General features: G+C 39.9%; 1 long non-coding RNA gene across 1 annotated transcript; it reads left to right on the top strand.

Annotated features, from left to right (window-relative positions):
- Positions 1-1105: 1105 nt before the first annotated feature.
- Positions 1106-21923, top strand: LOC108449697. Its single transcript, XR_001865965.1, has 5 exons — positions 1106-1849; positions 16965-17184; positions 18343-18554; positions 19358-19537; positions 21209-21923. It is a non-coding gene; the product is annotated as an uncharacterized LOC108449697 (long non-coding RNA).
- The last annotated feature ends 1350 nt before the right edge of the window (positions 21924-23273 follow it).

Genomic DNA, 23273 nt, shown 5'->3' with positions numbered 1-23273 from the left:
TTTCTATCTCCAGTTCCTTCCAGAGGTGAACTTAACCATAATTAGTTGTTCGTTCTACCAATAGTTTTTCTCCCCGCTAAGCCAACTAAAAAGACTTTTCTTTGGATCAGGGGAGTTCTGAGATCTGGGTTGTTTGAAATAATGTCTGTTACAAAGCACAGCCAGCTCTTACTTCCATGTGAATCTGTCATACTTGGCCAGCTGTTGTTTGAGACACAATGACAGGCTGCCTGGAATAACTATCTTTTTAATATGTTTTTATTTGTTGTTGGGGGTTAAAATCATTTTTAGATGTTATGAAAAATGTTCACTTCTGTTTGCAGAATGAGTTTTTCTATTTATGGACAAAACCAGTGGGGTGGTTCATGGTTGCTCCGAGGACCTCTCAGGGAATGCTTTTATGTGGGAATGGGCTCAGTGATGACAATGGTTTTGGCCAGAAATTCACTTACTCGCTGAGTGGGGTACAGCAGCTTACAGGAAAAAGGACTCCAAAGCCCCTTTCTTTCACCTCAGGCTACATAGCACATCTCACTGCGCTGTGTGCATTGTGTTGGCTCTTGGATTTTTTTTTCCCATTGTATGTCTGACAGTGAAATAGGAAGTTGTTAATCTTTTTATTTTTCTGGGCCAAGGATAGTACTTCTACTACAAGTCAGCTCTGTTTCACTGAAAAATTAATAATGTTTTAGGCATATCTGCACTTCAGTAAGACCTATGCAAAAACTGTAAGATGTATACCCCTAGGGGAAAAAATTGTGTTGTAATATCAAATTTTCACTTATTTTGAAATTCTGGCTAATGTGACTGTGGTTTTGGACAACAAAGATGCTCCATTTGCAGGTTTGACCCCTGTGTGAAGGACCTATAAAAAGTTAGTGCTCAGTTGCAGGCCAGCTTGATGCTTCTTTGTTGGTGCTGTAAAATTTAGTTTCTGCTTGAATTTCATCTCGCAGCTGTACTGTGAAGGGGATAAAGCAGATGATCACTGTCAGACACCTCGTGAGGAGCTGGTGAACAGATCAGCTGAGCCAGCCATCCTGGCATATGTCCTGTGAATGCAGATGCAGGATTCTGGAGATGGAAAATGACCACTCTGCTTCCCTCCAGGAAAGAATCCAAGCAAAGGTCACATCAGAGTGAAATTTCATTTACTCAGCCCATAAAATGAACAGATTTTCCTGCCCACATATAGGCTGCAAGACTTTTAAAGAAGCTGTTTGAAATTCTGAAGATCTTAAGGTCCCTGAGGAGTTGCGGTAAGAAAGAGAAAAAGGCAGAGGGCTAGGTGTCGACAGCACATCTGAAATCTGCTTTAACCCCAGCGCCCAGCGGCCACATGAAGAACAGTTGTGGAATGTTAAACTAAAACATGGCTGAGGAGAGAGGAGGAGGTTCAGCAATTTGCGTCCTCTCATGTTCCTCGGTGACAGTGACAAATGCTGGAACATTCAGTCAGGCTGTGTAAGGGGATGTGGGGCTTCCATGCCAAGATGGAGGTTTTTGGTTCACTGCCCTGTTTGGAATACCAGGCTCAAGGCACTTGTCCTGTTCCACCCTCATTCTTCGGAGAGACAAAGAGGATAATGCCGCATTGCTGCTGTGAGGATTAATGTCCTAAAGGTGGTGAACTGCTGAACTACTGTGGGAAAGGGGACCATGTATTATTAATTAATTATTAAAGATAGACAGAGTCTTCACCACTGCTGGATGCCAGTGCGGCCCCTGCAGCCCCTCCATCCCTGCCTTGCCAGAGGATTCTGTCCCATCCAGCCCTGCTTAGCTACACACATATGACCTCTGGGTGTGAGTATTCCTGCTCAGACCTGGGAACAAAGCCAAGGGAGAGGTAAGATCTTGCTCTGGTTTATTAACACACTGACAAGAGTAAGTGCTTGCCTTAAACTCAAACAGTAAAGAATTCCTGCACTGGTGTTTAGTAAATAAAAGCCAGCATGGGAGAAGCCATGGAGGTTCAGGAGGAAACAAGAGGTCTTGGGGATTTTTCTTTCTGATTCCTGAGTAATGATGGGACATTTTTGGAAGTGAACAACATAGTGAAGTGTTAACAGTCTTCACAGCTGAGAACAGTGAGAAGTGGCCAAAAACAGCCATTAACTTCTGCATGCACTGTTGGTTATTGAGCTAATACCCTTCACACGCTTCTTTCTCTTCTTTCTCTGTTTTTTTTTTTTTTTTTTTTTTTTTTTTTTTTTTTTTTTTTTTTTTTTTTTTTTTTTTTTTTTTTTTGATTTGGTAAGGGAAGTGCTCTCATCGTCCTTACCATGGCTGGGTTTTAGTTTTGTGTTGCTTTTCAACTTTGGTGTTCTTTGTCCTCTACCAGGTGGCAGTCATCATGCTCTTTATTCCATGCTTACTGATTTGGTCAAAAGTAATTAAAGAGATAATTTGTTCTCAATTACATTTCCTTGAATTTCCTGAGGCTGGTAACTCTGCTCTCCAGCTGTGTCTTCCCCCAATTCTTTTTCAAATTAACTTTGCTCTCACTCTGAAATAAGACAGAATAACATGTTCGTTTTTTGTTTGCTGCTTTTGGATTGAATAGAGGGTCTGTGCTGTAGCAGATATTGATCTGCTAATTTTATTAGGTACTCCTGCCTTGGTTCATGAACTCTCATGTGTTTAGCATAACATTGCAATAAGAAATCCTGTGTTAGACTAGCAGAAGTAAGAAACAAATTTTTTTTAAAATGTTTATGGATGTTCCAGCTTTCTGAGTGTCCTTTGTGCCCAAAGGGTTCTTTTCAGCACTTTTGTAATCTATTTTGAACTCTAATAGCAAGGGGGGAAGTGAGCAGTACTATGGTGCAGATGGGGTTTTCTTCTTTTCTGTTTAACGGTGATGGCATTAATTTCTAGTAGAATGGATTTCTGGCAATTGAGAATGGCTTTGGGACATTTGGTATTCTGGGAGATTTGGCAAAACATTGGTAATTCTGACTTAAGTAGGGGGAAAATATCTAGATAAAATATTAGCTAAGGCTGATCAATATTGTCATTGCCAGTATGCAATCAAAAATATGCATAAAGGGCTTTGGGAAGGTTGTAAATATCTAAATTACAGGCACAATGTCCAAGGACTGCATAAATGACAGAAACAGAAGACAAAGATAGATGGTATAGAGAGATGTCATACCTAAGTGAAAACTTTTTTTTTCTTCCTTATTTGTATTGACTTCTAAGGGCACACTTTAAAATTTTTAAATCATCTGAATGAAGAGTTTACAAAGACTATAAAGACGGCAGATCAAATTATGTAGTTCCTTAAAGGGTTAGAAGTTCCTGTAGGGTAAATGCACTGATAGCAATAATATTGCAACTGTGATTAGTTTGATCCATTTATTTTACAAAACTTTCCAACCTTACCAGAATTAGTAAATATGCCTTGGAGACAAGAAAATAAAAAGATGATTTCTCACAGGAATATGAGAAATGGAAGCAAATGAATGGAATAAACAAAACTAAGCTATTCAAGCTGGCTTTGTTATGAAAACAATAGGGTCTTTTTCTGCACAGGAGCTTTCCATCACCATAATATCAGAATGCTTTGTGGATTTTTATGGAAGACAAGTGCTTTATTTCCCATTCCAGGCACAGGAAGTGGAGGCACAATGAGCTATGGAATTCATTGCAGTCAAGAAAAGACCTCTTCTACCTGGGATAAGGTGCTAAATGTTTTATTTAGGGTGTCAGAGGAAATTCCTGACAGAGATGAAATTGAATCTATTTATTCCGAGTTCCCTCCTCATGCCCTCACTAGCAGGCAACCTTTGTCTGACTTCTGAGCTGTCTCCTTCCATTTGGCTGATGTGTCTCTGTTGACAGTAACATGTTCATTGGAGTGCAGAGGGAGACCCAACAGGACTGGAACTGCCTTGCTCATTAAAACTACTCATGGAAAAACAATGGCATGAGGCCCCTTTCCATGGGCACTGGCACCGTTCTGACCGGAGCAGCAGTGTGGAACCTGAGGCAGCAGCTCTTACCAAGTGCTCTCCTTGGCAACAGAGATCCTCAACTACAAGGTGCTTTGCATTATTGATGTGGTACAGCACAGCCTTAACGAATCAGGTGTCTTGTCTTTGTTGCAGATTTAGTTGTGGCTTTTTTCCTTTTTTCCTAAGTACTAAAATAGTATTGCTCTGAAAGAAATCTAAATTTTCTGCAGTCTATTCCTTGTCACGTTCTTTGTCTTGGAGTCTCTTGCGTTTAATTGAAAATTCTCTTTCGGTCCTGATATCTGTTCTGTGTTCCCACTTTCTAGTGAGAGGGCAGGAAGGGTTAGTATTGAGCAGCAGCAATAAAAGAGGAAATAGGGGAAAAAAAATTCCTGAGTTCTTGGCTAGAATACTGTCTTTAAAATTCAGCATTTAGAATCCTGCCTGCAGAACTGCAGCACTCATCTCTGTATGTGGTGCTTTACAAAAGCTGCCTAAACATTTGCATAAAATCAAAAAATGTATTTCTTGAGGTTGATCTTTCATTTGGATGACTAAATGTTGGCTCATGATGAGGCTGTGCTGATTTATTTTCATCAAAACACATTCAGTTTGCAAATGTTATCATAATACTCCTGGTTGACTGATATAAGGAAGAAGAATAGGTGTGTCAATCTGCTAGTTTTGACATAACATATAAACTTAATGAGTTACCCAGAATAAAAAATCTTCATTAGTTCAGAGGTTCTTTCACCAGCTTAAACAAACAAAAAAATTGGAAAAATCTCAAAACTTACAGAATGACATCTGCAAAGATGACAGGTGTGTGACATGGGGATGTTAATAAACAGACGGATTTGTCAGAATTGAGCAGGTTTTAATCTCCAGAATTATCTAGAAGAGAAAGTGGAAGTATTTGGAAATTGTTAGGGTGAAATCTAGAGTCTGCAGAAGGGGGGTTTGACTGAAACATGTAATTTTTTTAATGTCCAGAAATACTTCAGGAACCCACAGTTTCCTTCCTAGAGGTGAGGAGGTCACTGGAGGAGTTGTCTAAGGCAGGGAGCAGGAATACCAGGGCTTCCTGTGTGCTCTGGTCACCTTGAGGTCCTTTGGTGTGGAGCCCTGGACGATGAGAGGGCATCGAGCTCCACCTGCTGCAGTAGCACTGCAGCTTGGCTGCCTTGCTCTCACCTGGAGCTGCTGAATTCCACCTCAAAAATGACCATAATCATTCTCACAGAAAACTTTCAGGTCATTTCCTTATGTAATCTCACTTTATGATGATGTCTCATGTATTACTTTGTGTTTTTTTTTTTTTTAATTTATTGTTTCTTACATATGGAGTTGTATGAGGTTTTTTTTTGTTTTACATCACTATAATGAAAGCAGGAAATGATCACTGCAATAGGCTTAAAGCAAATTAGATGAGCTATAATGAAAATCTTGCTCTCACCTGGAGCTGCTGAATTCCACCTCAAAAATGACCATAATCATTCTCACAGAAAACTTTCAGGTCATTTCCTTATGTAATCTCACTTTATGATGATGTCTCATGTATTACTTTGTGTTTTTTTTTTTTTTTTAATTTATTGTTTCTTACATATGGAGTTGTATGAGGTTTTTTTTTGTTTTACATCACTATAATGAAAGCAGGAAATGATCACTGCAATAGGCTTAAAGCAAATTAGATGAGCTATAATGAAAATCTTCTTAAGCTGAAAACACTGAAAAAACCCCGCCAACAGCCAAGCTGCAAAGACTGTTCAGATTGTCACAATAATGTATTGTTGAGTTTAACAAATGAGACACTCCAGCAATGTTTTCTGGTTTTATATCTGCATGGCAAATTAAAAAGAGAGAGTTCTACTGTTCTATAATTATGTCCCGTTTTAAGCTCAAATTGCACCTTTTCAATACACGACACTGTAATGACAGTGTTGCAGGAAAGGAAGCTTTTCCCTTCTGTTTCCTGAGACGAAGGTGATGGAATCACACCATGAGTGCCTGAGGGGAGGGGATGGAGTGACCCCTCCCTGAGCAAGGCTGGGGAGGTTCACAGCTCTTTGCCTTTCCCAGGGCCTGGCAGAGCTCCCTGGCCAGAGGCAGGAGAAAAGGAAATGTTGTGCCTGAGAGAACAAATTTTCCATCTCTGTGGCATTAAACACTTCAAAGGATTGTGGTTAAACGTCTCCAGACAATGCCCGTGCTCACCATGTTGGTGCTTTCCCGCCATAGAAACCTGAGGATTCCGTTCTCTCCCACCCTTCCTCCCCCTCAGTGGGGAGCAATCCTGAAAGACTCTTAATTTGTTTTAATTGTGTCATCAGGGGTAGAACTAATGGTACTGGCTGCTGGCAACACTTAGCTGCTTCTGAAAAACAAAACCAAGTAAGTGTCATGAACAAAGCAGACTGGAAATTCCCTGTTCCCGGGAGTATCCAAGTAAGGTGTCTTACAATATTTTCTTTAAATACAATGTGTGCAATTAAAAAAAACCCCAAACCCACAAGTCCCGTCAGTGTCAATCTGTTCCATGCTGTTCCCGTAGCAGAGGTGATGAGAAAGCTGGCATGAGTTCATGGATTTTGGGGGTGTTGTTACGTTTTTTGCTGTGGGATGGTGCTGAGGGGGTGGTGTTCCAGATTACAGAAATGCTAGGGAAGACAGCCTTAAGGAAATGGTAACTGAAAAGGAGAGAAAAGATCAAAGGGTGTTTGAATACTTAGAATTTATTGGATTTTTCACGGAACTCTCAAAAGCCATGTCCCCTGATACGAGTTGAACATTGTCCAAAATATGAAAGCATCAGCTTTTAAAACCAATTTGCTTCTGAAGCAGCCTCTCTGAAGGTGTTCCACCTGCAAAGTCTGTTCCATCCATCTGGCACCTTTCTACTTTCAAGAGTACTGTGAAATTTAGAAGGGCTTATCAGAGGAAATAATTATTTGTCTTCTAGCACTATTTATAGATACATCAGTTGTGTTCTTGGGTGTATGGGAATGAAGTTACAAATATTTAAGTTTTTATGCTGGAAATAATTTTTTTTAAAGTGTTTTGTCTGGTAACTCATTTCTGAAATCCAGTCTACTTCTGAAAGCCTGTTTTCACAGATGAAGACATTGAATATTCTAAACCTGCTGTGTATTACAAATTGTTACAATAAATCACTTTGATCCCTGGGAAAAAATAGGTCAAACAGTGATTATTAAATTTATGTAATGACAAATACTTAATTATTATTTTCCTTACAGTCCAGTGTAAGAGACTCTCCATGCTGATCGTGTCCAGTAATCTCTGGTTGGCATTTCCAGCAGGCGAAGGCTGGGTGCCCACTGAGGCTGTTCAGCTGCTCTTGCTTGGTGTGTGAACAAGTTCAGTCACTGCTCCTTACATTTCGAACTTTTTTTTTTTAGGTACCTGAATGTTCTCAGGCTTTGCTCTGTTGTGCAAAAGCTACACAGCAGAGCAAGTGTTCCATCCACAGCTCTGAGCCTGCTGGGCCCTCTTTTCTGTGCATTTGCTCTACCTCAAGTACATGAACACAAATTCTGGGGGCCCTCAGCTTTGGATTGCTTGGAATCAGTGAATGACCCCTTTGATCTAAAACTAGTGCAGGAAGGAATTACTGTTTTCATGTTCTTTTCAGCCTCAGTTCCAGACACAGCTGAGTGATCTGAAGTCTTTTATTAATCTACCTGTATAATTTTTTAAATAGGCAGGAATATGTCTTTTTTTCCCACTTGAATAAACCAGTGGTTGAGGGAGTTCCAAAATTGTGCTTGTGTCTGACTTGAGGGCTTTTTATGGATCTGTGCCTTCCTTGGGGGTGAAAGCACAGACCCAGAATAGAGGTTTATGACAGTGTAGCTTCAGGGAAGAGCAGTTACAAGTAAGTAATTTTCTATTCCTGGGTTTGGAAATTAGATATTCTTTTTATGTTAGACACAGTAGTCTATATAACAGTCTCCCAAGAGAAAAGTTACATTTCTTAAGCATTTAAGCATAACCATTTTTAAAGCATACCTGCATGTTGCACAGGTACTTCCTACGAGACTCAATTTGTGCACCAAAGGTACTTGCTGGCATACAGTTTTGCTATACCAGACTGGTGGAGACACTTTTGCTCCAGTTTGCATCTCAGTAGAACAACTGATTTGCACCACTTCATTTTGAAAAATTATGCATAAGTTTTCTAGTTTGTTAATCCATGAGCACTCACAGCAGCCATTCTTTAAGTCTAGGCCATTGAACAAGCTCTTCTTCCTGCCTGGTAGTTTCATGAAGGTCGTGGTTGCTCAACTTCCTGCAAGATCTCTGTCAAACTTGAACTCAGACTTATTTCCATGCTTGTGAGATGACACCATGCTGTCACAGGTGATGACCAGCTCAGAAAATATTTGGTGATTGAAACTGAACCCTGAGACTGCACATACCTTCTCTGTGCTGAGCTGTTCTTAATTAATGCTGTAATGTTTATTTTCAATTTGGTGACTTTCAGTCTGATCCACAGGAACCAGGGAAGATGCTCTTCCCCTTTAGAGAACTGGGAATGGATCTGAGTCAGGGGAAGGAACCCAAAGCACACAGAAACTTTAGCCAGGCAAGGCTGTACAAGGCTGTACATTCTTTTCCTAGAAACCATCTTCTATTGCCACGAGACACAAGAAACTTCCGGTCCAGCAGGACATTTCTTATGGTCTCATTTAAATAAATAAATAAACATTAGAAACCAAGCAAGCAAACAAAACAAAAAACCCACACACAGGGAGGTCTATCGAGAACGGGCTTTGGCAGAGTACGCTCCCATTTAGGCACTTGTACTCTTAATACGTAAAAAGGTGTTGTCACCCAGGTGTCACTATTGCCACTGCAGGTGATGCTGAAGCTGACAGTACCAAGACCTCACTCTGCTTTTCTGTGGCACTTGCAAGATCTGATTGTACTCCAAACTTGCCTACAGAGACCACACACTCTATTTGCTCAGAATTACCTTAAACAGTTGCTAAACTGCATAATATGCCTAGCAGTAGGTGACTCCAGGGTTTTCTAAATTTTTTTGAAAACTTCTGACTTTGTTGATGGGAGTGTTAATCTAAGGAAAAAGATTCATTTGCAATTGAACAGCAAAGAGTACAAAAAGATGATTTTCATCTGCCAGGCCTTAGTTACAGCCTGCTGCAAATAAAGCTGACAAATTACCCCTGCCAGCCCCAGCAGGGTACAAATTACACGAGTGTTTACAAGCTTCTGAGACTTTAGGTCCTTGATGAGCATTCACTAGGAAAAAATAGTTGAATTAAAGCAAGCAGCAGTAAGACAGACATCTATATAAAAACTTAATAATTAGGTTAAATCTAAGCAAATGCGGCAGTTAAGACAACATGTGATATTGTATCAGAATATGTTGAAGAAAAATTAAGCTCTTGCATTGTTTGAGATTAACTGCATAAAAGTCAAGGAAGGTAAAGCAGCTTCTTTGCATGTACTGCTGTAGAGAAAGCAGAGCTTTACATTTCACAATGAAGTGAAATTTAAGTGGTTTAAATGTTCCCAAATTTTTATGTGAGAGCATTTTCTAAATTTTATACTATTTACTTGTGGTAACATTAGATTTCACATGCTTCCCTTCTTATCCATCTCTGCCCCCAATTATTTTATTATTCACTTAGTCAACTGAATCAGTTTTAGTGGATTTTCCCTTGATAAACTTGACAGAAAATAGTAATAAACTGTAAACAAAATAATAAATCCTATGTATTTTGAAGGCTGGATAAGCCATTTTAGTAAAGCATGACTTGGCTTTGCCATAAATGCACTGTTAGTTATGTTTGCCTGCAGTCATTATTCTCTGCTAAGTTTCAGAGAGATTGTCTCCTTGAGGTCAAGTTAAAGTTCTTTTGGTGATAACCTGCTAAAGATCACTTTACTTCTTGATCTATGAGTTGCAGGTGCTTGGAGCTTGCTTTTGGTTGCTTTGCATTCTTTATTTTTAAATGAGTAGAAGGAGAAATAGCTGCAAGGGTTCTGTAGGATGCAAATTACCCTTGTTTAATTGGTATTAAAAGACTTGCTTGGCTTAAATAGTAACGCATTGATTTGTAGGCATTTAGATGAAGCAGGATGGACCACTCATTTCACTGCAAGTTACAGGTTTTTTACACATAGGTAATATTTGTTCTTACCATTTAAATTGAATTATTTGTTATTTTTTTAAATCTTATTACCACTCTCTTATACTTTTAGGAATGCTAATCTGATAAATCTTATAATGCCTAGTACTCAAGTATGTGCAAGCATTGTCCTATTCATCTCTGCAGCACTGATAGGTGGATAAATATTATTACTCTCAGAGCTAAATTATGGAAGTCAAATTAGGGATGTAAGATTAATACTTTTACAGCTGCAGTTGGAACTTTGGGTGTCTCAGGGAAGTAAATACCCTACTCACCTTAGTCGTTCTTCTAGACTTCAGTGCAGCCTCTGTTTCTCTGATTTTATTTCTAATTTCAAAATTGACCTACTAAATTAGAATCTCCAGGGAAAGACTTTTTGTGAGCTGCAGCCCATTACTCTGGGGGAATGCAGTTGTTTGCTCTAACAGATGGACTGTTTAGCCTGATTTTACTGAGGAGAACACTTGTTTCCTGTGCCACATTATGATAAATGCAGATTTGCCTTCCACTGAATTTTTAATAGTAATGCAATCTGCAGTATTATGTTAAATGTATATTTTTAAATGATGTGAATAGATTTGATCTTAATGTGTTTTGATGTCATATCTTTTCCCTCAGTGATTAAACTCCCTGTTTAGTTTTTCATCCCTGCCCACCCTACAGTAGCCACTGCTGCCAAAGGGACAGACACGACTGTGGCCCTTTATGTACATTATCAGCAGAATTGTCTGTTCAGTCCTGATCAGCTGTACCTGCACCACACCCACAGAGGACAGTGGTTTTTGTGAAATCGTTCTTGGATATAAAATTTGGGTTGGAGAATCCTTTTTATTCCTGATGCAGAAGATGGAAAGAACTCAATTTTAATACCCCAAGCGGAGTTTGAAGGGCCGATAAGTAAGAAACCCCCTACCTGTTAAACATCCCTCTGCCATCTTTTTCTAGTCCCACAAATTTAACTCATAACTGCATTCAAAACTAAGTTCACATGATGCCTGGGTGGAAATACTTTCACAATGAAAACGTGTTAGCCATTCACCTTTTGTGTTTGTTACTTTGGCTAAATCTACATGTAGAAAAAAAGAACAGTAAGAACAGCAAAGAAATCAAACCCCACAGATGTTTTAACTAAATACTGAAATAGGAAGTTGCAGGAGAAGATAATTTTAAGTGAGAATGACTATGCTGCTGGTTTGGCTCAAAGGCCATGTCAGCAATGCTTCTTGTAATAATTTCAGGCTTTAAAAAAGGAGATATATTAGGGGAAAAAAAGCAGAATGGACAGCGCAAGAAATAAAGAAGAAAACTGGAGTTTTCTTCTACAGAGCAGCATCTTTTACTCTCAATTAAAGCAGTCAGGCTAGCAGAGCAGCATGCTAACACTTACTACAGAGAGTCAGTGAATACAAATGACCTTTGTGGATTTGGTTTTTGCTGCTTTTCCTCCTGATTGAAAAGGACGCCCAGCAGTTGTCTTAATTGGATGTTAATTGATACATATTCACAGGAAATAGAGTCTGTGATCTTGCAGCTTGTTTGTATGAAAGAGTATAATGGAACAAAGTGTGAGGAAGTTTTTTTAATGATCACAGTGACATAGCAGTGTGGTAGGAATTCTAAAATTATCTCAGAAATGTTTGAGGAGTCATTACCGGAACAGATTTAGCTGCATTCATACGGCTTTAGTATTCAGCCTTACACATTAAAAACATAATTAAACTAAAGCTAAACCTTATAATTATGACCTCATACCTCCTGTCAGTAATATTCTCTTACACTTTCTTGAGTACTCATGATGATATAAAAGAGGATGATGAGACAGAATGCAAACTACTCATCTTTCAAAACTATCAGTCACTATTCCCAGGTATGAAGTGTTCCCCGATGAGTTGTGCCCAGTCACTCCAGAAGACCCATGTCCCCTCCTGGATATCGTTGTACTCACACACACCACGGAAACAGGGGAAGGAATTTGTTTAGTACTTCCCAGTGTTGGATTCAGTGCGTGGAATACAGTGTAGCAGGAAAGACACCACCTTTGTCCTTGGCCACTCCTGTGGCTTTGAGCTAAGAATTATATTTTCATTTCCATTGCTATTGTTACTAGAACTGAGTAAACTCAAGCAGCACAGCCACTTCAAAATGACATTGAGCTCTGAGGGAGATCCTGTCTTACTGCTTTGTTTCAGTGACATGGCATCCAGAAATAAGTAATCCTTGCTTGCATGAGGATGCACTGCATGAGAACCAAGAAAGTAGAAGTCTCTATAATTAATAAATTGCAGAAGCATGTAAGAACAGTTACACACAAGAGAAATTACGAAAGTATTGGAAACTTGTGGTGGTTAATCCACAAACAAAAGCAGGTTGCCATAAATCACTTCTGAGACTAACTCAGCCCACCAAGACTATACAAGTGTACTCCTGTTCACAAAAAAATAGTATTTAAAATTAAGGCTATTGCTTCAAATGAGACTGGCTGAAAATACCTTCTTTGTGTGTGTAAAAAGGAGGTATAAAAAATGATAGGAACTGGAAACTCTGCAAGGACAGCCATCTAAGCATAGGTGCCATGTAAAAATGACAAGTTGTGGTCATCCTCAATGTCTAGGAATTGACAGCTTTGGGCTGCAAGCCCAAAGGGGAAGTGTCTGTGCTATTCCATGAGCCAGCCAAGCCTTTACCTGCAAAGGGCACATGGAACCTCTGCATGGAATTAGCCAAGAGTTTGAGGGAAATGCCTCCTGTGCTCCCATTTCCCTGGGCTGTGCTGGTTAGATAAAGCGAAATGTCAAACTACTGGCAGTTCAGCGTTGCTCAACTGGCTGCTTCTTCTGGTTTAAATTAGGAGCTGGATTGCTCTTTAAAATGGTTCAACTTTCCTGAAGGCAGATCTGTAAAAGTCACTCTGCATGCAGAAAGCCCAGCCTCTCCTAATCCATCCTTTCTGCCTGGAACAACAGACTGACTGTAACCTGAAGAGCAGTTTCTCCTATTTATTTTCCTGATAGTGGCTGTGGATCTCCCTTTAATGCAAAACCATTTCAATGTGATTGAAATGGCAGCCTGTACTGAAAGACTTTAATGTGTTATTTTTGGAGTTCTGGTTACGACCTTGTCTGTCCTTACCTGTGAACCTGTACCAGTGCTACTCTAATATATGCAGACAGAAGATGTTTAGTGTTAGGAGTGTGATAAGCTGGCATCCCTTAGTGCATATGTTCACTGGGAGGTACAGTGGAGTCTGTAGGAACAGGCAGGAGAGGCAGCATATAGTTAAGAAGCAAAGAGAGAGCGAGGCGGTGCTGAGAAGGTGAAATGTTTATCTGCCAATTTTAGTTTCCAGTGTATTTAATACTTTATAATGTCAGTTGCTTGGAAACCAGTGTTTTGTGCCCTTTTGCTGCTTGGCAGCAATCACTGTAATTGGCGTGTTTCTAGCACTGTCACTGCTGGCAGTTTGAAGCATTTTTTTTTCCTCCAGAAGCAAAATTTTTCTTTTATATGAATGGTGGCTCACATTAATTAGACAGCAGTTATGGGGAAAGACAGCCATTTAAGTGTATGGATGTACGAACCATTATCTCTATCATCAATCACTGGGAAGACTGCTATTGCTATCAGCTTTTCTGCCGTTCCTGAGGCTGTTCCTTTGAGTCTCAATTCCTTTCCTTTTAGGCAAAAGTATTTGTTTGAAATTTCTTAAGTGGAAATAGTTCATCCTTATTAGATTTTTGCTACTTATCTAAGCACAACAGTGTAATCCCACATTTTCTGATACCCCAATGACACATCGTCACTGGATTTTTGAACGATGCTGACATGTGAAATAAGTTTTCCATTATTTAGCAGTAAAATGTCATTGCTCTGTAAATACCTTTATGTAGTAAAGCAAGGCATTAAGTCGTGAGAATTGGTTTCTACTTTCACATGAAAATCTTGAAGTAGCATTATTTCCTGGTGGAGGATCAGGGCCCTCGCTGAAATTCCACCTAACAAGCAGTGAATTTTTATTGGTAATATGAACATAAAGCCCTTCATACAGCTAGAAAATGGAAACCCGAGAAATCTCCACGTGATTTTTTTTTCTTTTAATGCTTTAGTAAGAGCTTACCCACAGCTTTTTGGAGAAAAATTTAAAGCAAAGCCCTGAAATCTCACAGGTCTATTTTTTTGCCCTTCGTCAGTACAAAACTGACCTTTTAGTGCTGCTCTGGAAGTACTTCGCCCACTCACTTTTGTTTATGTACTCTTCCTGAGACAGGTTTTTTGTAACTCCCAGTAGCCAAATGTGTTTGGGCTTCTCCGTGGTACAAAACCTCCTCATTTTCCAATGAGATGTTCTGCCTCATTTCACAATGGAAGCAGCATCTGTGTTTTAACATCTTTGTAGTTAATTGAAAACCACACTGAGACACTTTAACTATGTAGTACTACATGAATGCATCTACCTGTGACATCTCCTATCACAGTGTAGGTGGTGTTTTGACTGTTGAAGATCTTTATTTCCTGCCACACAACCTCCTGTGAACGTACTGCAAATTTGCTCATGTTTTGCTTGAACTTGTTTCGTGACTTATTTCCCGGTCAGATTTCCATGTGATAATATGCATCTTTCCCATTATGCAAATCCTGGTTTTGTTTTTAAAACAGACACTTGAGTACAGAATATTGTACTCATCTGCAGGAGAATAGAATGGGAATCAACATCTGAAGCAATGTGGGTATTCCAGATTGTTTGTGTGTCTTCAACTGCTCCAGACAGATGTTGATGTGGTGCTACTTTAGTTCCTTGGCAGAATCATCAATGGTTCAGCATGGCAGATGATCACAGATGTCTGAGTTTCCGTGGGTTGGTACCTACATTTAATAGATTTTTAATGTCATTATCAGCTGGTCTTCGCTGAGTTAAAGAAAAGTGGGTGGATGAATGATTACCCATTTGGTTCTTAGTGTGTAATTATTCAAGCATTGAATAGGAGCGGTCACCACTGTGTTCCTGATTCCTTGTGTGGACATCTCTAACTCAGCTGTGAACGCTACCAAACCAGGAGTTATAATTAATTCACATTAGTATCTACGTTTGAACTGTGAGTAGTTGCAAGCTTTTTCTGTCCACATGCTGAGCTTTCAGAGCATGACCCAAATGCAGAGCTCAATAGTAGAACTTGCTGGCTCAGGCTCACCACCATATAAATTTAACTCCAGGGCTTTTGGTAATTTCAGAAATAAATTTCAGGATCACGTGTGCGCCCTGTAATAACTCACTGAATGAGTTTTAAGTGAACAATGCCCTAATTCTCATTTACAATGAGAGTGCCTTACATTGCTCAGGAAAGGTGATGGAACAGTCCAAATGGAAATAAATTTGGGACATACTGGTGTGGATATAAATTACAACGCTGAATGTAAGGCCCTGAGGTACTGAGTGAAATGGTCAGCAGCTCCAGTATTTGCTGATAAGAGAATGGAACACTGGTGTAAATCAGTATCACTGTTGATACTTTACAAGAGATGCAGGATTTGCTCTCCTATTGTTCTGTGTGTGCTCTGTAAATATGAAAAGCACTGTGTGCATATGGACTTTTCTTTTATCCTGGCAATTCCTGCAGTTTCACAATTACTTGCTATTTAGCTGTTACAACACCTTGTCAGAGAGTTAAGGGACATTGTAAGAATTGTTTCAGCCACTAGAATGCAGTAACAGCTCCAGTGGAGTCTGATGTGTTCTAAAGCAGATACATTCAACATATACTTTGGGGGACTGGAATGATTAAAAAAAAATAGTGTCCTATTAAAAGTGAAACAGCAGTGAGGGCAGTGGCATATAATCAATTGAAATCTGATTAATGTAGTGTTAACACTTGTGCTCTTGCAGAGAATTGCCCTCACATCCTGAATCCTTCAGCTTGTCAGAACTTCCATTTTACTGTATGTTCAAAGAAACCAGACCCTCCAGTACCATGGTGCTCCCAAAACTATGGAAGGGTGTTGATTTCAAGTTTAATCCAACTGAAGACAGCTTCCTGCTCTCTCTGGTTCCTTCACTGGATATTGCTTCGAAATCTTTAGGGTCCAGACTCTCACCGGCCTCATTTGAGATTTGTGATGGGATCACAGCTCATGACGGCACAGCTGCAAATAATGCAAAGTGCTCATTTAGAAGATTTATAGTTGGTTTTAATACAGTTTTAGTCTGCTCATAAAACAGTTCAGCTGTATTTGCTGTAGTTCAAAGTTGTTGCCTCCTGCGCTTTCTGGTTTGCAAGAAAATGGATTGTTGTCCTACATTTTCTGCTACGGAGAATACTTACTGGGTATGGTTCGAGTTGCAGCGTGGCTGAAATTGCACTTGTGTTTCACCTGGGAAGCCTTAGCTTGTCTCCAGTTTGTCACTACTGCAGCAAGTCAGACAGCACCCAGCCGGTACCTCCCAACACCCTCAGCCTGGTGCCGAAAGATGAGCTTTTATGGGTCTAACAGGGAGTTGCGGCAGATGCACGTTGAAATGCTTTTATGAAAATAAAGGAAATGGCCCTTAAACTGTGCTCTCAGTGGCTTTCAGAGCAGTGACAGACGGGTTTAATTTATATTTACAGTTGGCTGTAGGCCTCTGGAAAAGGCTGTATTCTTCCTAACAGTGTTCGGAGCAGGAGATGTTCTGTCATTAGCTTTGCTGATATAAAGGCTGATTCCATTAAGGTAAGAAAATTGAATAAGCCATTTTCTGAAATGGTGGCCAACAATTTTCACGAGCAGAGAAATATCTATGTATACATTGCTTGATAGATACATAATTACTTTATTTACTACTTTAAATATTCACCAGGAATCTTCAGCCTTAGAGAGAGAATCAAGCTGGTATAAATGGTCTGCAACTCCAGCCTCAGGGAATGTGGCAGAGGAAGATGAGCAGGAAGAGCTGGAGCCTGAAATACCTGGCGACACCACCCATTGCATCAAATACAGTCCTTTAGTGGGACAGTCAAGGGCTTTGCAATTTTCTTCCCATTTTCCTGGCTATTCTGTTCAGGCTGGAGCCAGACCAGGTGAGCTGGGCAAGGGTTTGGCATCACATCAGTCCTCTAATAACTATCTCTCCCCAGATTTGTTTTTGCACACTGTAGATCTGACAGTACCGACTATAAAATTTGATCTTGTGGGACAAATACATCCTTACTGTGGTTCCTTTGAATGCAGTGAAGATGACCCAGGGTACGTAAACAAGTAGAAAATATGTAAGAAAAACCTCGGTAAATATCTAGCTTGTCCTTACCCGGATGAAAAAGTTTCTGACATTACTATTACAGCTTCCTAATGTTTTACTAGCACTTAAATCATAACTAAGACAAATTTAGGATTTTCTTTTATTTTTATGAGTAGTTTCTTAGTCAAAGGCACCAAGAATCCCAAATCTTAGCAGTAAAAGTTCAATTCCCGAACACTTTAATGGCCAATTAACTGATGACCTTGAGTCTCTAAAGGATTTACAGAGTAATTTAGTAAGCGCATGGTTACACCAAGCACTGAAAATACACTTGCAACCAATTTTCTGTATGTGCAGTGCACTGCTGGGCCACTTCTTTGTGCATGTCTTTGACTCTTATCTGTAATAATATATTCCTGCAGAGAAAACTGGAATTATGCCACAGTACATTATTACTGCTCAGAAAACTCTTTTAATGTTCATGCTGATAAAGTTATTAATGGAGAAGAATTAGATATATCCTTTTGTCTGAACGGCACTTGAAATATCTGTGTTGTGACTACAGTTGACTGAAGCTCAATTACTTTAATAAACGTATTCCAAATTTCACCTTGATTACATTTGCATTTTAATGAACGATTCTCACCTACTTGTCAAATAGGCAGCCCAGCTAAATTTATTAAGTTATTGTATAAACAGGGTACTGTGATGCCCGAATTTAAATGGAGAAATATTTGATGTCATATTCCAGCAATATGTTGTAAATCTACAGTGTAGAAGAGTACATTGGTTATCTCTGTATTTTCATTTTGAGTTTATTTTACTGTTTTTTTTTTTTTTTTTTTTTTTAATGCACCCATGAACCTTTCGGATAATTCATAAATACCCCAGAAATATGGAATTATGAATGGATATTTTTGTTTAAATCAGGTGGTTATTACAGCTCTTTTATATGCTGCATTCCTGTTAAATGTTCTGTTATTTATTTCTTTTGCTGTAGTTGAGAAGGAAGGAGGGAGTAAATTTCTCGCCTTGACAACTGGTGAATTTGGTGCCTGAAATTACAGAACCATAGAACATCCTGAGTTGGGAGGGACCCACAGGGATCACTGTGTCCAGCTCCTGGCCCTGCACAGGACCATCACCAAGAGTCATCCACTGTGCCCGAGAGTGATGAGCGCCTTGTGGCCTTTGGGTGCATTAACTCCTCTGGTAAGAAAAGAGAGTTATTACTTGTCAGTAAAACAAATAAGGCGCAGCTTTCGAGCCTGGAGTGTGTTTGAAAGAATCAATAAGTCTGATGACACCTGATTCAAAAGTCAGCAGCACATTCACTGGCAGGGATGTGTCCTGTGGAGTAGGATAAGATACTCCTTGGACTTGGATCAGCTGCTACATTCTTACTAACATTTTATGCCGAGGCTGTAGAGCACCTGTGTGCCAAATCCCTTTCACTGCCATTACCTTTGCTTTTTCTACTTCTATTTTTTTTTTTTTAACCTCTTCTGTCATCCCACAGGCAGCACAGTGTAGGCGCTTCTTTACTTCCTTCTCCTGCAGTAATACCGTGCCTGCTCCCTCCAGCTCACTGACAGGCTGCACTGGCATCTTCCCTTTTCCGAAAAAGTGCGGCCTTCCAAGAGCATGCGGAATTCAGCAGTGAACAGGCAGCTCCAGGGCAGTGACAGCTGAGCTCACACAGAGAGTCCGGTACTGCTATAAATTAGAATCAGACAGGGAGGTTTTGAACCAAGTACTGAACAAAGCGATGCTGAGCTCAAGATATCCAATGGTTCACCTGTGTCATGTTGAAAGAGATAAAGGAAAGTTCTCCCAGTTCATACTGGGGAATTGTTGTCCTTTGTTATCATATTGCAGAGGGAGATACTAAAGTTGAACTCTTGTATACAGAAGAATGTGAAATCACCTCAAAAAATTAAGTTGTTGGGCAACAGAGAAATCAATTTAATAGTATGTGATCGGAACACTGCCCAAGTTGTGATGATTTTTGGCAGGCATCACCTCAGTTCTGTGAAGCAAAGTGGAGACTACTTCCATATACTTGGTCAGGAATCACTGGAGAGAAAGAGCACACCAGAAGCAGCCCAGCAGGCTCGGGGCACATGACAAAGAACTGAGTTTCAGCCACCCATATATTCCTCTGATGTGGAGGAGTCAAAGGAACAAATAAACATGTAAGTCAGCTCAAAGGGCTTTGGGTGATCTGAGGGCAGTGGTTTCAAGAAGTGACATTTTCCAGTTTCTGTCATTCCTTGCTATTGAGGTAGTTGCCTTGGATGGACTAGAAAGGGATAATGCTTAAAGTCTGGGTAAGTGAGCAGCTGTAAACTTGGCAAGCGTGGGGAAAAAAGGGTTTGAAATGGATTTAGAAAGAGGACATTTAGATGGCAGGAAGAAGGTGAGGGAACTCTGGAGAGGTTTCATAGCTATCTCAGAAATGAAAAGAAAAAACCTGCTGAGCTTGTGACATGCTTTTGTTCCCCCAGTGTGGGACCCCACATCATTAAGAATAAAATAGAATTACACTCAGCAGAAGTAGCTGGGTTTCTTCACGACTCCACACCTATTACTTACAACCTTCTTCAGGTTTTCTCTCCATTCGATCACTGAATTGTCTTCAGTCCTTTGGCTCCCACTGCACCTCTAATGCCCACTGTAACACTGGAGTTGTCTTGCACCTGCCAGCCCTCACTGGGTGATGATTAAATCCTTGCTCAGCAGGACAGAGTGACTCTTCTGAGGTTACAGACCTTTGGAGCTTTAGTGCATCAAAAGCACGTCCATCTCCAGCAGTCTTTCCTCATCACTTTGCTGTGCCTTTTGTACCAGGTACATCATCATCACTTTGCTGTACCAGGTACCACCTTCCTCTCATGAACTGACTCTCAACTTGGAAGACTCACTCTCCACAGTTATCAGAGATGCCATCATGATCTAGTCACAAATCGAGACAACACTACACAACCATTAATAAAAAACAAGAAATAAAATCTCTCCTGGGAGTACAAAAAAAACCAGACCGAAAAAGCAATCAAGTAGCACAGACAGGCTGAGTAATTCTCAACAGAAAAGTATCATATTTACTAGAGTGACATTGAGTATCTAGCATTCTAAATGGTCCCTAATTGAGCAGCTAGAAAAGGTGGGAAAGGAACAAAGTGTTCCTGAGAGACAGTGTGATGGAAGGAGAAAACAAGTCAAAGAGACTAGTGGCAGTGAATGAGCAGCACCCACAGCCTGTAAAAAGCTCAGTTTTCTGTTGCATTGGTTTGGCCAAGACTCTTTTCATTGGGGTAAATCCTTTCAACTTAATCCTTATTATTTTCTGTGCCCACAGTATGGTAACCTAGGAAAAACTGAACAGAATTTGAGGCACATCTTGAAACTTTGGCCTTATGTATATAATCCTACCACCTCCAGTGGCATGATTCCAACAGAAAACAAGTGGAATGGAATACCAGTGTGTCAGCATCTTTTCTCAAACAAATCAGTCACATTATTTCCTCTGCCTCCAAATCTGATTTCACATAAATGCTAAATTGCTAATAATAAGCAGTAGTAAAAATGTGTGAATACAAATAGTACTGTATTTATAATTTATAAAGTACTGTAAGCATAATAGAAATAAATGAAAATGATATATTCTGGTAAACATAGAACTATCCAACTTTCAATATTAATAAATGCTAATAAGTGCAGTCATTAACAATTTAGAAATGCATCTAAGTATTCTTTTAAAAGCTAAGAAGAGGAGGAAGTGTGATGAACACAATAAACAGTTTTATTTGCTCTACCTTCATTTCCCATGCTACTTTTTTAACTTCAGTCTTTCTTCTTTCCCACAGGAGACAGCCACATGAGGAAGTCGGGAAAGAAGAAAAAAAAGATGACCTTACAGTCATTGATTACTGTTTATGCCAGTATGGATTCCAAGCCACCCTGGAGCAAAAACGTAAATTTGAAGGAAGATTCATGTCCTGCCCTCTGTGGTAGGACATGAGTGAAACTCACAGCGACACAGACCCCTAACAGGTACACTCAGAGCTGCTGTTCAGCTGCTGAAATTGTATTCTGAGAAATTCAGGACTTGGTGGTGATGTAGTCTGTTTTTACTGATAGCATCTGTTAAATTTTAACACTAAATGATTGAATGTGAAAGAACGCCTTGTACGTGCACACGTGCAGAAGCACAATCACACGTCATTTGCCTTGCTGACATTTACTCAGCAACTTCTAAACTGCACGAAATGTTTTATGTGGTGTAGCTTTCAGGATTGGGCTCGCTTTAAAGAAAGGCTGTCAAAATTAAAATTTAATCAGCCAAGGTAAAAGTGGGCCTGTGAAAGAGAGAGGGAGATGGCAGTGCTTGTACCATGTTTGTTTCTCTGTAGTTTGGAATAGTCAGTAATACACACTGTCTGGTCTGTTCTAAGTTCATTAAATCAATTGCTCAGCAAATGTGTCTTTATATATTTACCTTTGCACACGGAGCAAGCTGAATGCCGAAGATAATCTTGGTTTGGAAAAAGATGGGTTCAACATTTTAAACTTACACGCTGGTTTTACTTAAATGCAAAACTTAGAAGCTCCTGTAGAATCCAAACCCCCAAGAATCCACACCATAATGGGATAAATGCCAGAATTCTCCTGGGTTTGAAAGCACTGCGCACGTCATCAAGATAAGCCCACTGGAAATTTCACGTGTATCAATACTAGAAAAACCTCGAGAGGTGTCTAGAATCCACTGGGACAATTAAAAGCTCCTGCTAGAGAAATAATTGGATGTGTCTGAGCCCACATGGTGCCAGCTGGGCTTTTTCCCTGACTAGAATGTGACATGTTGGTTTCTCCTCCTTCCAATGAACACCTTTTCCAACAGCTCTGGCTCAAAAGCCAACTGGCTTTTGGAAGCTTCGGGTCTCAAATCCAACAGTTTGACCCATTCCATATTGACCTGCTGGATTCCAAGGGGAAGAAGAGAGGTGCTGGGGATCTTTTGTCCTTTGTATGTTGTTGTTTCTCTTTTTTCAAGAAATAGCCATTTCAGTGGAATGTTATTAGTTCTGTGTCATGCACCATAAACAAATCCTGGATTGACTTTGTCCCTGTGCAGTCAGCAGGCAGCGGTATGGTCAAACCAGCAGCACAGCATCCTCCTCTCATTGCAGCTTGCAGAACCAGGAGAAAATCCTGAGATCCCAGCCAAATCCATGTTTTCTTTCTTTTTCTCTTTTGGCTAATAAAGATGCAAATTAAATACATTTAGCAATAGATGTATGTATATTCCCATAGCCTTCCCTTGGAGGGTTATCCCATTGAACTCAACAGGAATTCCATATACATTATCATTACAGAACAAAGCCAGCCATTAAGTGATATTTAGTAGCTGACTTTATTCTATCAATTATGTGTGACAGTGATGGGTATTTTGTAAAAGATGTCTTGCTTCTGAACTTTTATACTGCTAAAAGTAAATAGTAACTTAGGTTTTCAACTGTTGACATAACGTATTTAAATTATTCATGAGTGGTGGGTAAGAACAGTGAACAGTTTATGCTCTGACTTGCTGGGTAAAGCTCTTCAAAGCTGTTCTGTTTTCTGTCTGTGGTCTCAGTCAAGACAAACTGTGTATGTATAACAGAGGCGTAAAAGTAGGCTTATATAGAATTAGCCTGATAAATTGGAGGAGAGAACCAGTCCTGGTGTGCATGGTGAATGGCTTTTTCATCCCTTTACATATGGGGACAGACCAATAGACTGGGATAAAGAAGAGTTTGTCAGCAAGTCTCCCAGATACAGGCTGACAGCAGAGTATAAATGAATAGAGCTCTGGATTTTTCCCAGGTTTTCCGGTTCTGCAGCTTCTGGTTGCAAACTTCCTTTTGCCTCTGACCACTTGATAGACCTGAC

This window comes from Corvus brachyrhynchos, unplaced genomic scaffold, assembly GCF_000691975.1.
Source record: "Corvus brachyrhynchos isolate BGI_N302 unplaced genomic scaffold, ASM69197v1 scaffold19, whole genome shotgun sequence".
In the NCBI taxonomy this organism is placed as follows: Eukaryota; Metazoa; Chordata; class Aves; order Passeriformes; family Corvidae; genus Corvus; species Corvus brachyrhynchos.
The sequence above is the reverse complement of the archived record's forward strand: the minus strand, read 5'-3'. Positions and strand labels throughout refer to the sequence as shown.